The following is a 14,283-nucleotide window of genomic DNA, read 5'->3' as shown; positions in this document are numbered from 1 at the left end:
CCTGCTGCAGAGCATAGGCTCCGGACACACAGGCTCAGTGGCCATGGCTCATGGGCCCAGCTGCTCCGCGGCATGTGGGATCTTCCCGGACCGGGGCACGAACCCGTGTCCCCTGCATAGGCAGGTGGACTCTCAACCACTGCACCACCAGGGAAGCCCACCCATTTACTTTTATCTGTATGTGTCTTTATAATTCATTTTTTTTAGGAAGCATATAGTTGACTCTTGTTATCTGACCTACTCTGAACACTCCCAAATTTGTGCAATTAGAACACTGATGTTGAAAGTGATTATTGATATAGCTGGATTAACATCTACCATATTTGTTCCTGTTTTCTATTTGTTGCACTTTTTCTCTGTTCCTGCTTTTGTCTTTTAATTTTTTTGGCCTTTTGTGGTTTCAACTGAGCATTTTATATGATTCCATTTTCTCCCCTTTTTTAGCATATCAGCTAATACTTCTTCTGTAACTTTTTTTTTAGTGCTTGCCACAATGCAGTATACATTTACAATTAATCCAGGTCTACTTTCAAACAACATTATATCACTTCCCGATAGTGTGAGTACCTTTTAATAACAAAATAATCCTAATTCCTCCCTCCTGTCCCTTATATCATTGCTTTCACTAATTTCACTTATACGTAAGTATACATAAGCACAAACATATATGCATATGATATATAAAAGTACACACAATTGAATAGTGTTATTATTAACAAATTATTACCTGTTAGATCAATTAAGAATAAGAAAAAAAGTTTTTATTCACCTTCACTCATTCCTTCTTCAAGGCTCTTCGATACTTTATGTAGATCTGAGTTTCCAATCTTTATCACTTTCCTCCTCTCTAAGCACTTCTTTTAACGTTTCCTGAAAGGTCTACTGGCAAAAAAATGGACCTTCAATTTTTGTTTGTCTGAGAAGGTCTTTATTTCTTCTTCGCTTATGAAGGATAACTTCGCAAAGTACAGAACTCTAGTTTCCAGGTTTTTTTCTCTAACCACTTAAAATATTTCACTCCATGCTTTTCTTACTATCATTTCTGAGAAGTCAGGTGTGATTCTTATTTTTATTCCTCTATAAAGGTGTCCTCATTTCTTTTACAGTGTTTTTGATATTTAACATTTCTTTTGGTTCTTAGGATTTCCACCTCTCTGCTTACATTGCCCACCTGTTCCTACATGCTGTCTACGTCACCCACTAGAGTCCTTAACATAGTCCTCTTGCTTCTTTCAGGATTTTTTTTACGCTTTAATTTTCTGTTGTTTTTAAAAATGATATTCCTAGGTATAGTTTTGGGGCCATTTATCTTGGTGTTCTCTGAGCTTCCTCGATCTGTGCTATGGTGTCTAACATTAATTTGGGGGAAATTTTCAGTCACTATTACTTCAAATATAACTTCCATTCCTTTACTTCTTCTTCTTGTATTCCCATTACACGTATGTTACACTTTGTGGTTGTGCCACAGTTCTTCAATATTCTATTTTTTCTTCAGTCTTTTGTTCCCTTTGCTTTTGGTTTTCAAGAATTCTATTACTACATCCTTGAGCTCAGAGATTCTTTCCTCAGCCTTGTTTAGTCTACTAAGGGGCCCATCAAAGCCATTCTTCATTTCTGTTACAGTGTTTTTTATATTTATCACTTCTTTTGGTTCTTTCTTAGGATTTCCATCTCTCTACTTACACTGTCCATCTCTTCTGGCATGCTGTCTACTTCACCCATTTAGAGCCCCTAGAATATTAATCAAAGTTGTTTTAAATTCCAGGTCTGCTAATTCCAATATACCTGCCATCTCTGGTCCTGGTCCTTGGTCTGCATCTTCAAATTGGGTTTTTTGCCTTTAGGTATGCCTTGTAATTTTTTCTTCATAGCTGGACACGACATACAATGTAAAAGGACCTGCTATAACAAGGCTTTAGTAATGGGATGGTGAAGCGTGAGGGAAGGGGAAACATTCTACAGTCCTATAATTAGATTTCAATCTTTCAGTGACCGTATGTCTTTGGACTATGTAACTTCACAACAGCTTCTCAGTTTTATTCTTCTTGCCTTGGGTGGGACAGGATGGCTACAGTAAGCTGGAGTTGGGTATTTCCCTTCCCCAGGTTAAGTTAGGCTATGATAATATCCCAGCAGGTTAGGCTCTGGTTAAACAGTTTCCTCTGAGGTCAGGTCTTCTTAAGAACAGAGTACTCTGGCTTATTTCAAGATGATTCCCCTTTCTCTCCCCCTGACAGAAGTACAAGGGTATTTTTCTCCTGTATGTACTCCTGGAGGTAAATCTCACAATATTGTGGAGATCCCTCTATGACTGGGTGCCCAAGGAGTTTTTACCTCTCAGACTTGTCCACACTGAGGCTCCAGCAATTTAACAATTACAGTTCAGGTTTTCCTATCCTGGCACTGGTTCCTGCAGTGGTTTCTGCTCGTCTGCTACAGTAAGCCATGACTCCCTGTATTCACCCGTCTCTTCTCTCCAATCTTGTGGGCAATAGTTTGCCCTGTGTCCTCTCCTCTTTTACAGATACAAGAAGCACTGGTGATTTTTCAGTCTGTTCAGTTTTTTACTTATCTTTTGGATGGACTGGCTCCAAGCTCCTTACATGTGGACCTAGAAACCTCACTTACTTCTTTTGAAGTCTACTAGTGATCAGTCACTGCATATCAGTTATTCAGTTTACATGCAAAAATGTAGTTATGTTGCCTCCTTGTCTTCCAGGGATAAACCCATATGACATCTTCGAAAATACATAATCAAAAAAGGAAATGGCCAAGAAAGAAAATAGAAGTGCAGTGATAAAAGTGTTAACACTGATGGGAAATTTGAATTTAATGTAAACATAGTTATAACATAATTGGCTGACCATGGAAATGTTGACAATATCATTTAAGACCTTTAGATATGAACCTGTAGTAACTTACCAGTACAAATGAGAATAGTGACTGTGCTGAAAAGGATGAAGATGTCCAATAGGGAGTGACATACCAGCAAAAATTTTTATGTTAAAGAAACTTTCAGAAATATTTCATGACACTGAAAGCATGAAAGATGAAATGCTGGATGGAAATCCATATTTAGAAAGAAGAATGACAATTCAGCAAACTATAGAAAAGATGCTCACTCCTAATATACAAATTATACAAGGAGAAGAAAGTAAGCACTGTTAAATCTACTATTGATAATTTTTATAATAAAATAAAACACTCTGTTTCTAACATTTCATATTAAAATATAGTAAATAACTGTTAGCTTAACTAATGCTTTAAATTTCCTATACATTTGTGATTGACAGTAAGAGAATTTTTAATGTTTTGTCAAAAAACTTTTTAGGTAATGGAGCAACAGTAATTTTTCATTTAATTAATATTGCTTTCAGGTAGCAGTCATTTTTACAGTCCCACAATACTATGTAAAGCAAGACTTGCCTATATATATTTTTTTTTCTTTTTTTTTTTTTATTAGTTTCTGCTTTATAACAAAGTGAATCAGTCATACATATACATCTGTTCCCATATCCCTTCCCTCATGCATCTCCCTCCCTCCCACCCTCCCCATCCCACCCCTCCAGGCGGTCACAAAGCACCGAGCTGATCTCCCTGTGCTCTGCGGCTGCTTCAAGACTTGCCTATATTTCATGGGATTTTTTGGGGGCGTGGGGTGCCACTGTAAATGGTACCATTAATTAAATTTTGATTTCCAAATATTCACAGCTAGTATACTGAAATGCAGGCCCTTTATTGTTTTCTCTTGCCTTATGGTATTGGCTTGAACTTCCAATACAAAATTGAATAGTCATGGTGAAATCTAACATACTTGCCTACTTCCTGTTCATAGAAGGGGAAACCATTAAGTCTTTAATGGTTGATACTGATGTTACTATCAGTGCTTAGGAGATTCAATTTATCACATTAATGAGATTGCCTTCTATTCCAAATTTGCTAAGCATTTTTTTATTATGAATAGGTTTTAAATTATGTCAAATGCTTCTCTTTTTGTACATATTGAGATAATATGTTTTCTTTTTTAGTTACATGATTGACTTCCAAATGTTGAATTACTCTTTCAGTTCTGAACCAGACCATTTTTTTTTTTTTTTTTTTTTTTTTTTGCGGTGTGTGGGCCTCTCACTATTGTGGCCTCTCCCGTTGTGGAGCACAGGCTCCGGACGCGCAGGCTCAGCAGCCATGGCTCACAGGCCTAGCCGCTCCGCGGCATGGGGGATCTTCCCGGACCGGGGCACGAACCTGTGTCCCCTGCATTGGCAGGCGGACTCTCAACCACTGCGCCACCAGGTAAGCCCACCAGACCATTTTCAAATACACCCAGAGCATTCTGTTCTCCTTAAAAATGGCACACTGTCAAGGGAAACTTGTTTTAGCACAGTCAAACAGACTTCGGGGAAGGGAAATCCCAACTTCTGTTCCCTACAGCCTTTGACATAGAGAAAAGAAAATACCCAACTCCAGTCCCTTTGAGCCTCTGACAGGAGAAAGGGAAGTACCCAAATCCAGCCCTTTCGAGCCTTCCTGTCTCACCTCAAGTGGGAAAAACCCAAGAATCACTTGGTAAGGTCACAGACAAGGGGCACAGGCTCACTATAAGACTGAGACTTAATCACAGGAATATAAATGCTACTCCTCTCCCCACATACCTTACCAACATATTAGCAGAGCTCCTCTTCCACTTTCCAGAGTTCTCCTTGGGTTGCCTCTTAAGTTATTTCCAGGGATTACAGTGTACTTAAGAGTGGAGGAACAGGGAATGTATCTATGTCACACTTTCTGAAACAGGAGTCCTGGTGCCTGTTTTTTTTTTTTTTTTTTTGCGGTACGCGGGCCTCTCACTGTTGTGGCCTCTCCTGTTGCAGAGCACAGGCTCTGGACACGCAGGCTCAGCAGCCATGGCTCACTGGCCTAGCTGCTCCATGGCATGTGGGATCTTCCCGGACTGGGGCACAAACCTGTGTCCCCTGCATCGGCAGGCAGACTCTCAACCACTGCGCCACCAGGGAAGCCCCTGGTGCCTGTTTTTATAAATAAAGTTTTACTGGAAAACAGTCACACTCATCCATTTATTAATTGTCTAAGGTGACTTTTGTGCTACAATGGCAGAGTTAAGTAGTGTGAAAGACCAGGATTTGAAAAGCATAAAACACCTTCGATTTGGTCTTTAAACTTTCTGACCCCTGTGTTAGAGGGCATTATGGTAAAGCTCCAAATACAATAGCAACAAAAAGGATAAAATATTATGAATAAGCAGGTCAAAAACTGTTTAAAATATATATGAAGGTAACTATAAAATACACATTAAAATTCAAAAAGAGCCTTATATAAATAAAAAGACATCCCTTGTTTTTGAATTAGGATGTCCCAAGATCTTCAAGACATCATTTGTAAGTTTATAAATTTTATAAACATAATTTTATAAATTTAATAAAATCCTCCCCCCCAAATCCCCAAAAATTAGTTTTACAGAGCTACACAAATTGATCCTGAAGTTCAACTGGAAAAATAAACCCACATAAATTTCTAGGAAAACACTGAAGAAAAAAAAGAGCTCCATGAGTGAACTAACCTGACAAATTATTATAATATACTATAAAGCCTGTATAATCAGGAGTGTGGTACTAGCCCCTGAAGAGAGAGGTCAATGGAAAGGAACAGAAAAGTCCAGAAAACTATATGTAAAAGCTTACTACATCACAGTCCATTTGCATTTAATAATGTACTGCTTCACAATATCTTGCAGTGTTATAAGCTCATAGTCCCCTGTTCTTTATTTTACTTTTTTATATATAATACATATATGTATGTTATAGACCTAATATAATGATGTTACAATTTTAATTTTCAATAAGGTATTTGCTTTATAAAACTATGAAGAGAGAAAAGGCAAAAAAAAAAAAAAAAAAAAAACTTTGCATTTACCCAGATATTTACCAGTTCTAATGCCCTTCATCTTTTTCTGAGGATCCAAGTTTTCAAGAAGTTTCATTTACTTCTGTCTTAAGTACTTTTTATCTTGTGGTGTAACATAGATCCATTTGTAACAAATACTCTTAGTTTTCTTTTATTGAAAATGCCTTTATTCCATCTTCATTTATGAGTATTTTCACTGGATATACATTAAGGGTTGACAGGTTTGTTTCTTTTTTTTTTTCTTTTTTGCTCACGACTTTAAAGGTGCTGTTCCATGCAGTTTGGCTGAAATGGTTTCTGACGAGAAGTCACAAAGTAATATGATCATTATGCCCATGTATATGTCATTTTTCTGTTGCTAAACTTACACTTTTTGTTTGGCTTCAGACACTTTAATTATGATGTGCCTAAGGTGGCCTTCTTTGCCTTTATCATGCTTCATATTTAGCATTTTCTGTCTGCAAATTTTTACATTTAATGGAGTTTGAGAATTTTTCATTTAAAAAATGTTTTTCCCCATTTCTCTCTTTCATCTCTTCTGATATCGCAATTAAACATATGTTTGACTGATGTGATCTAACAGGTTTCTGTGGCTCTGTTCAGTTTTTCTCATTCTTTTTTTTACTCTTTTCCTCACCTAAGATAATTTTTATTGATCTGGCTCCAAGCTCACTTACTCTTTCTTCTGTCACGTCTATACACATACCAAAGTTAAATCCCCTCAATGAACTCTGCACTTCAGAAATTACATTGTTCCTTTCCAGCATTTCCACTTATTTCCTTTTCATGAGTCCCTTGTGGAGAGTTCCCATTTTTCTTATGAGATTTTCATGCATTTAAAATATGTTGTTTCAACGTGTGGACACTGCGGGGGGAAGGAGGGCTGGGATGAACTGGGAGACTGGGATTGACATACATATGCTGCTGGGTATGAAACAGATAACTAGTAAGGACCTGCTGTATAGCACAGGGAAATCTACTTGGTGCCCTGTAGCAACCTGGATGAGAGGGAAATCCAAAAGGGAGGGGATATGTGTATACATATGGCTGGTTCACTTCGCTGTGCATCAGGAGCTAGCACAACATTGTAAAACAACTATACACCAAAAAAATAAATAAATATAAAAAAAAGAAAATATGTTGTTTCACTTCATTGAGAATAAAACTGCCCACTTTAAAATTCTCAAATGCTAGTTTACAATTTTGGTTTACCTTAGAGTTGGAATTTTCTTTTCTCTAGAGAATGTGTTACACTTTTTTGGTTCTTCATAAGAAAGAACATTGTAATTCATAGGAAGACCACTATAAAAATAATGTACAAAACATAAGCTAAATAGTAAACAGGAAAACTAAAATGGAATTCTAAAACAATTCAACTGCTCCCAGAAAAGCAAGAAAGGAGGAACAAAGAAACTAATAATGGAGAAAACAAATAGAAAGCCAAAAAATAAAATGGCAGACCCCAGCAGAGACACGGCAATAATTCCAATAAATGTTAATGGAATAAATGCTCCACTTAAAAGGCAGAGACTGTTAAAAATGGATTTAAAAACTAACATAAACTAAATATGAAATACAGAGGTGAACTTTGAAATGGGTGGAAAAACAGTATGAGAAGGAAACGATAAGCGTAAGTTCACTAAAATAGTTGTATTAATAGTAGATAAAACATTTAAAAACAAAACTTATTACTGGAAATCAAGAAGGACTCAGACTAAAAAAAGTACTGATTCAGGGCTTCCCTGGTGGTGCAGTGGTTGAGAGTCTGCCTACCGATGCAGGGGACACAGGTTAGTGCCCTGGTCCAGGAAGATACCACATGCTGCGGAGCAGCTGGGCCCGTGAGCCATGGCCGCTGAGCCTGCACGTCCGGAGCCTGTGCTCCACAACGGGAGAGGCCACAACAGTGAGAGGCCCACATACCGTAAAAAAAAAAAAAAAAAGTACTGATTCAACAATACACAACAATCATAAACATATCTGCACTCAGTAACAGAATACATGAGCTACATCAAAATACATGAACTAAAGACTGACAAATAAAAGGTAATTCCACACTCATAGTTGCTAATTTTAAACCTCTGTCAGCAATTCACAGACCTAAAAAAAAAATTCAGGAATGCATACATGCATAAAAGACATGAACAACATTATCAATCACCTAGATTCAATTGATACTGTTAGATAATACAACAAAAATGACATAACGCACATTATTTTCAATTGTACAAGGTAGGTTTACCAAGAGGGACAATATTCTGGACCATAATACAGTACAAGTATAAATAAAAACATTAAGATTGTAAAGAATATGTTCTTTAACCACAACAGAATTAAACACAAACCATAAGGTAACTAGGAAACCCCCAAATATTTAGAAATTAAACGTTCCTTTAAATGAACATTGACTCAGTCAAAAAATTACAAGAAAGATCAGATGACATTTTGTACTGAATAATAATGAAAATATGTATTAAATCTGTGAGATGCAGCTAAATAGAGAAATTTATGACTTTAAATGTCTATGTTAGAAAAGAAGGAAGGTCTTGGGACTTCTCTGGTGGTGCAGTGGTTAAGAATCTGCCTGCCATATACCCTGAGAAAACCATAATTCAAAAAGAGCCATGTACCACAATGTTCATTGCAGCTCTATTTACAATAGCCAGGACATGGAAGCAACCTAAGTGTCCATCATCCGATGAATGGATAAAGAAGATGTGGCACATATATACAATGGAATATTACTCAGCCATAAAAAGAAACAAAATTGAGTTATTTGTAGTGAGGTGGATGGACCTAGAGTCTGTCATACAGAGTGAAGTCAGTCAGAAAGAGAAAAACAAATACCGTATACTAACACATATATATGGAATCTAAAAAACAAAAACAAAAAATGGTCATGAAGAACCTAGGGGCAAGATGGGAATAAAGACACAGACCTACTAGAGAATGGACTTGAGTATACGGTGAGGGGAGAAGGGTAAGCTGTGACAAAGTGAGAGAGCGGCACACACATATATACACTACCAAACGTAAAACAGATAGCTAGTGGGAAGCAGCCGTATAGCACAGGAAGATCAGCTCCGTGCTTTGTGACCACCTAGAGGGGTGGGATAGGAAGGGTGGGAGGGAGGGAGATGCAAGAGGGAAGAGATATGGGGATATATGTATATGTATAACTGATTCACTTTGTTATAAAGCAGAAACTAACACCCCACTGTAAAGCAATTATACTCCAATAAAGATGTTAAAAAAAAAAAAAAAGAATCTGCCTGCCAATGCAGGGGACATGGGTTTGATCCCTCATCTGGGAAGATATCCCACATGCTGCAGAGCAACTAAGCCGTTGCACCACAACTACTGAGCCTGCGCTCTAGAGCCCACGAGCCACCACCACTGAGCCCGCGCACCAAACTGCTGAAGCCCGTATTCCCTAGAGCCCGTGTGCAGCAACTACTGAGCCCGCGTGTGGCAACTACTGAAGCCTGCGCACCTAGAGCCTGTGCTCTGCAACAAGAGAAGCCAGCGTACTGCAACGAAGAGTAACTCCCACTCGCTGCAACTAGAGAAAGCCCACGTGCAACAATGAAGACCCAACACAGCCAAAAAAAAAAAAAGAAGGAAAGTCTCAAATCAATGATCTAAGCCGGAGGGGGGGGGTTCACTGATTTACAGCCCCCAGGCCTGTGTTGTCTTTGTAAATAATGTTTTATCAGAACACAGCCACATCCATTCACTTAAATTATCTATGGCCGACTTCTGCCACAATGGCAGCACTGAGCAATTGTGAGAGGCCATACAGTCCATAAAGCTAAAAGACTATGCTGCCCTTGAACAAAAACTTTGCCTACACCTGACCTAAACTTCTACCTTATGAAAGCAGGAAAGGAAGACAAGTTAAACTCAAAGCAAGCCAAAGGAAATTATAAAGGTAAGAGCAGAAATCATTGAAATAAAAAACTGAAAAATAGAGAAAACAAAAAACAAAAAATCTCAAAACTGATAAATTAGACAGATTGATAAAGAAAGGAATAAAACTAATTTCTAATATCAGGAATTAAATAAGGAACATCACTACAGATGCTTCATACATTCAAAAAATAAAAAAGGAATATTATGAACTGATATGGAGTAGGTTCCAAAAAGTAGTATTAAAAGGAAAACTCAAAATACAATACATTAAGGAACAAATATATCATGCTACCTATCGTGTGAGAAGGGAAAATAAGAAAACATATATCTGTGTCAGCAGAATAAACCAGAAAACAATGAATTTAGTCATCCATAAGGGATGGGGAGGCAAATGAGGTAGAACGGATACAGGAGAGAATGACACTTCTCTGAGTGTAACCTTTTGTACACTTTTTAACTTATTAAAGCACATTACTACTCTAAATATTCAAAAAATAAAATTATATCAGTAAGAACGTGATGGAAGGAAAACTAAAACTAAACAAATGAACATAGTTACATTTTGAGTTTACACCATAACCATATGGAGAAGAAAAGGAATCAAATAGGATGGGAAAAAGAGAAAGAGGAAGGGGCAGGGAAATAGGCAAGGAAAGGGTAAGAATGGAAGGAAGGGACGGAGGGAAGAAGAAAGGATGCATTCAAGTATCTTATAAACACAGTATCTGACAGTATACCCTCAGTCTTCGGGGATGGGGGGGTGGGTGTCAGGGGGCGAGGAGCAGAAGTGAAAATAAACCCTTAACTATTTTTAGTGGGTTTGTTTATTGGCTTTTCGGTGAAGCAATTTTGAAAATACTTTAGATACATTGTAAGACTGCACAATTGTGTAAATATTTTTGATGTTGCTGGGAGCCAGTTTTCTCACTGTGCATAGAAGGAAGAGATAATTATAGAATGGGGAAAATCAAGAAAGAACACTATAGGGATGGATTAGAACTGAAGGTACAGTATGAACCCACACAGAAATAAAATAAGTATATGTTTAGTGTATATGTATCTGTGTATCTGTGTATATATATGTATGTACTTCCTAGCTCTGTAGGAAGGGCTAACAAGAAAAGAGCTCAGGAGCAATGAGCAGCCAAGCACCGAGATCTTGGTTTGTAAATACTATTCCTCCACTAAAAGGAACCAAGGCTCCTAGAAGAAAGAGACAATTGCAGGATAAGGCAGGATAGGTATGAGTCTTATGACAAAAGTAAGGAAATGTTCGAATAAATGTTGGGGACATGTTACAAGCACATAAGAAACAGTTTTAAGGGGCTCCCATGGGCCATATCTAGAACATTTTGAGCAAAAAAATATTTAAGAAGCAAAATGAATTATTAACCATTGAAAAAAGCTAAGAATTTCAATCCCTCATAATAATAAATAAATCAGAGAGAAGGTAGGTCTTGTGCTTATAGTATTATGCTGAGGCTTGACTGGTAAATCTGGAGGAAGTACTAGAGTTGCAAAACGTTCACAGTAAAGAATGGGCAAGGATAAAGGCTAAGTCCAGGGGGATATTTTGATAGGGTGCAAGATATTTTCATGATCTCAGAATATCTCACTACACTGTGATGGAATCATCAACAATGTGAATATTCTGGTTGCCATGCTGTACTACAGTTTTACAAGGCTGTGGAAATGCTGCAAATTAAAGAAGGCTACAAAGACATGACAACTAAGTATAATATATTTTTTTGGTATGAAAAACATAACATAAAATTTATTATTTCAGCCATTTAAAAATGTACAATTCAGTGGCATTAAGTACATTCACATTTTTGTGCAACCATCACCACCGTCCATCTCATCATCCCAAACTGAAACACTGCACCAATTAAACAATGATTCTTATTCTCCCTCACCAGCACCCCACCCCTAGACCACTAAGCTACCTTCTGTATCTATAAATCTGACTATTCTAGGTACCGCATATAAGTAGAATCATACAGTATTTGCCATTTTGTGGCTGGCTTGTTTCACTTAGCATAATATTTTCAAGGTTTATCCATGTTGTAGTATGTATCAGAATTTCATTCCTTTTTAAGACTAATATTCCATAGTATGTATAAATGATATGTTGTTTATCCATTCACCTGTTGATGAATTTTTAGGTTGTTTCAACCTTTTGGCTATTGTGAATAATGGTGCTATAAATATTGGTGGGCAAATAACCTGTCTCTGCTTTCACTTATTCTGAAAATATATCTAGAAGTGAAATTGCTGGATCATATGGCAATTCTGCTTAATTTTTTAAGGAACTGCCATATAGTTTTCTACAGTAGCTGTACCATTTCACATTCCCAACAGAAATGTCCTCTTTTGCATTATACCCCCATGTTTGTTTCCTGTTTTCGAGATTCCACGTTGCTCTCTTATAATTAACTGCCTTGTTTTGGTGTGACACAGCCTCCATTTGCTTTCTGAGAAAGGGTGTGTAAGAGATACAATTTTTTTGAACTTGTGTGTTTGAAAATGAACTGTTTTGCTCTCACACTTGATTATTTGGTTGAGTATAACATTCTAGGTTAAAAATATTTTCAAATCGTTTACTCCATTGTCCTTCAGCTTCCAGCGTTTTTACTGGCAAGTTCAAAGATATATTTATTCTTGTCCTTTTCATGCAACATGGTTCCCCCCCGCACCCCCCGTGCAAGTTATTACCATCTTCTTTTGACTCCCATTGTTCTGAAGTGTCACAATTATGTCCCTTGCTGTTGGTCTTTCTTTTCCACTATGCTGGGCACTTAGTGTGCTGATACAGTTTGAAAATGCACATCCGACATTTCTGAGAAAATTTTTTGAATTATTTTAGTATTTTCCTTTCCTCCATGTTCTCTGCTCTCTCTCCTTTATTTGGACGTTAGATATCCTCTTCTAATCCACTAATTTTCTTAACTTTTCTCTCTTATTTTCATAGCTTTGTCTTTTTGTTCTACTATCTGGGACATTTCCTTGGTTTATCTTTCAATCCACTTATGGACTTTTTCATTTACGTTATCATGTTTTTAATTTCTAAGAGCTCATTTTGGTCCTCTAAATATTCATTTACATGGCTTTTTTTTTGGTTTTTTTTTTGGCTGAGTTGGGTCCTTGTTGCTGCGCGCGGGCTTTCTCTAGTTGCGGGGAGTGGGGGCTACTCTTCGTTGCAGTGCATGGGCTTCTCATTGTGGTGGCTTCGCTTGTTGCGGAGCAAGGGCCCTAGAGTGCGTGGGCTTCAGTAGTTGCGGCACACAGGCTTAGTTGCTCTGCGGAATGTGGGATCTTCCCGGACCAGGTATCAAACCTTTGTCCCCTGCATGGGAAGGTGGATTCTTAACCACTGTGCCACCTGGGAAGTCCTGGCATTTTATCGTTTCATGGGTGCAAAGTTTTCTCTCATCTCTCTAAAGGAATTTATTATAATTAAAACATTTTCTTCTGTTCTCTGCATTGTTTGTTTGTCTTTAATTGCTTGCTGTTGGTTTGTTCATTTTGGTCTCTGCCCTTCTGCTTAAAGATTTTCTTCAAATGTGGAGTGATCCATGGTTCTCTGTTCATATCTAAGAGACTGGAATGAAAAGCTGATTGGAAGTTTTAGGAATATAGGTGGGGCTTGTTAATCTTTGTTCTTTGTGGTAGAATGACATGGTTGGGTCATTTCAATGGAGATTCCCAACTGTAAATACTGGTCTGATTTCTTCAGTTTGTCAGTTTACCCTGAGAGAACTCCAGCATTCTCTTGGCTGTCAGCAAAGTCTACGCCTTCTTCATGGCACTACCTTGTATAGTTAAGCGCTAAAACAAAGTTTTTGGTCTGACTGTTTTAAGAGTTCAGGCAAGGTAGGGATCAACGAGTGGCAGCAACGTTGGGGGAATCTTAATAAATGATGTGTGACGTGGGATAAGCCCCTCCTAGGAAAATAAACTGGCACATCTAAGTATAATATTTATCTCTACGCTGGATCCAGGACTACATGGGGTAAAAATGCTCTAAAGAACATTGTTATGAAATATGAAGGATAGTTTAGACAAATGAGGTAGACAAATGTATTATGGTTATAAAAAAAACCCCAAAACAACCCTATTCTTAGAAAGTATCCACTGAAGTATTTAGGGGTAAAGGGCCAAATGTTCTAGAAAAAAAAACTATTTATACAGAGTGGAGAGGGAGGAGCACAAAAGATAAAACTAGTAGTGGAAAATGTAAACAATAGGCAAATCTTGATAAGAGAATACGTGTGTTCCTTATATTATTTTGATAAGTTTCCGTAAGTTTAAAAATATTTTCGAATGAAAAATTTTTTAAAAAGGAATGACATTCATAACATTTTTTAAAACTACTGTAAATTTTTATCCAGAATATTAAAAACAATACTGTCACAAATCAATTAACAAAATTAAAAGACAAAACAACCCAAT

At 37.4% G+C, this 14,283-nt stretch overlaps 1 protein-coding gene across 5 annotated transcripts in view; it reads right to left on the bottom strand.

Annotated features, from left to right (window-relative positions):
• LOC309797042 (uncharacterized protein) overlaps positions 1-14,283 on the bottom strand; it is a 123,233-nt gene that overhangs the window by 50,633 nt on the left and 58,317 nt on the right. Inside the window, exons 4-5 of one of the 5 annotated variants that reach the window (XR_014292532.1) lie at positions 7,132-7,221; positions 5,941-6,216 (exon numbers count right to left, since the gene is read on the bottom strand). The exons of 3 other annotated variants lie outside the window; for them this stretch is intronic. The gene's annotated coding sequence lies outside the window, so the exon portion shown is untranslated. The remainder of the gene's footprint in view (positions 1-5,940; positions 6,217-7,131; positions 7,222-14,283) is intronic. One more of the 5 variants, XR_014292533.1, reaches the window with a different exon arrangement.

This window comes from Mesoplodon mirus (assembly GCF_964341445.2).
Source record: "Mesoplodon mirus genome assembly, chromosome: X".
In the NCBI taxonomy this organism is placed as follows: domain Eukaryota; kingdom Metazoa; phylum Chordata; class Mammalia; order Artiodactyla; family Ziphiidae; genus Mesoplodon; species Mesoplodon mirus.
Note: the sequence above shows the minus strand (reverse complement) of the source record. Positions and strands in the feature narration are given on the sequence as shown.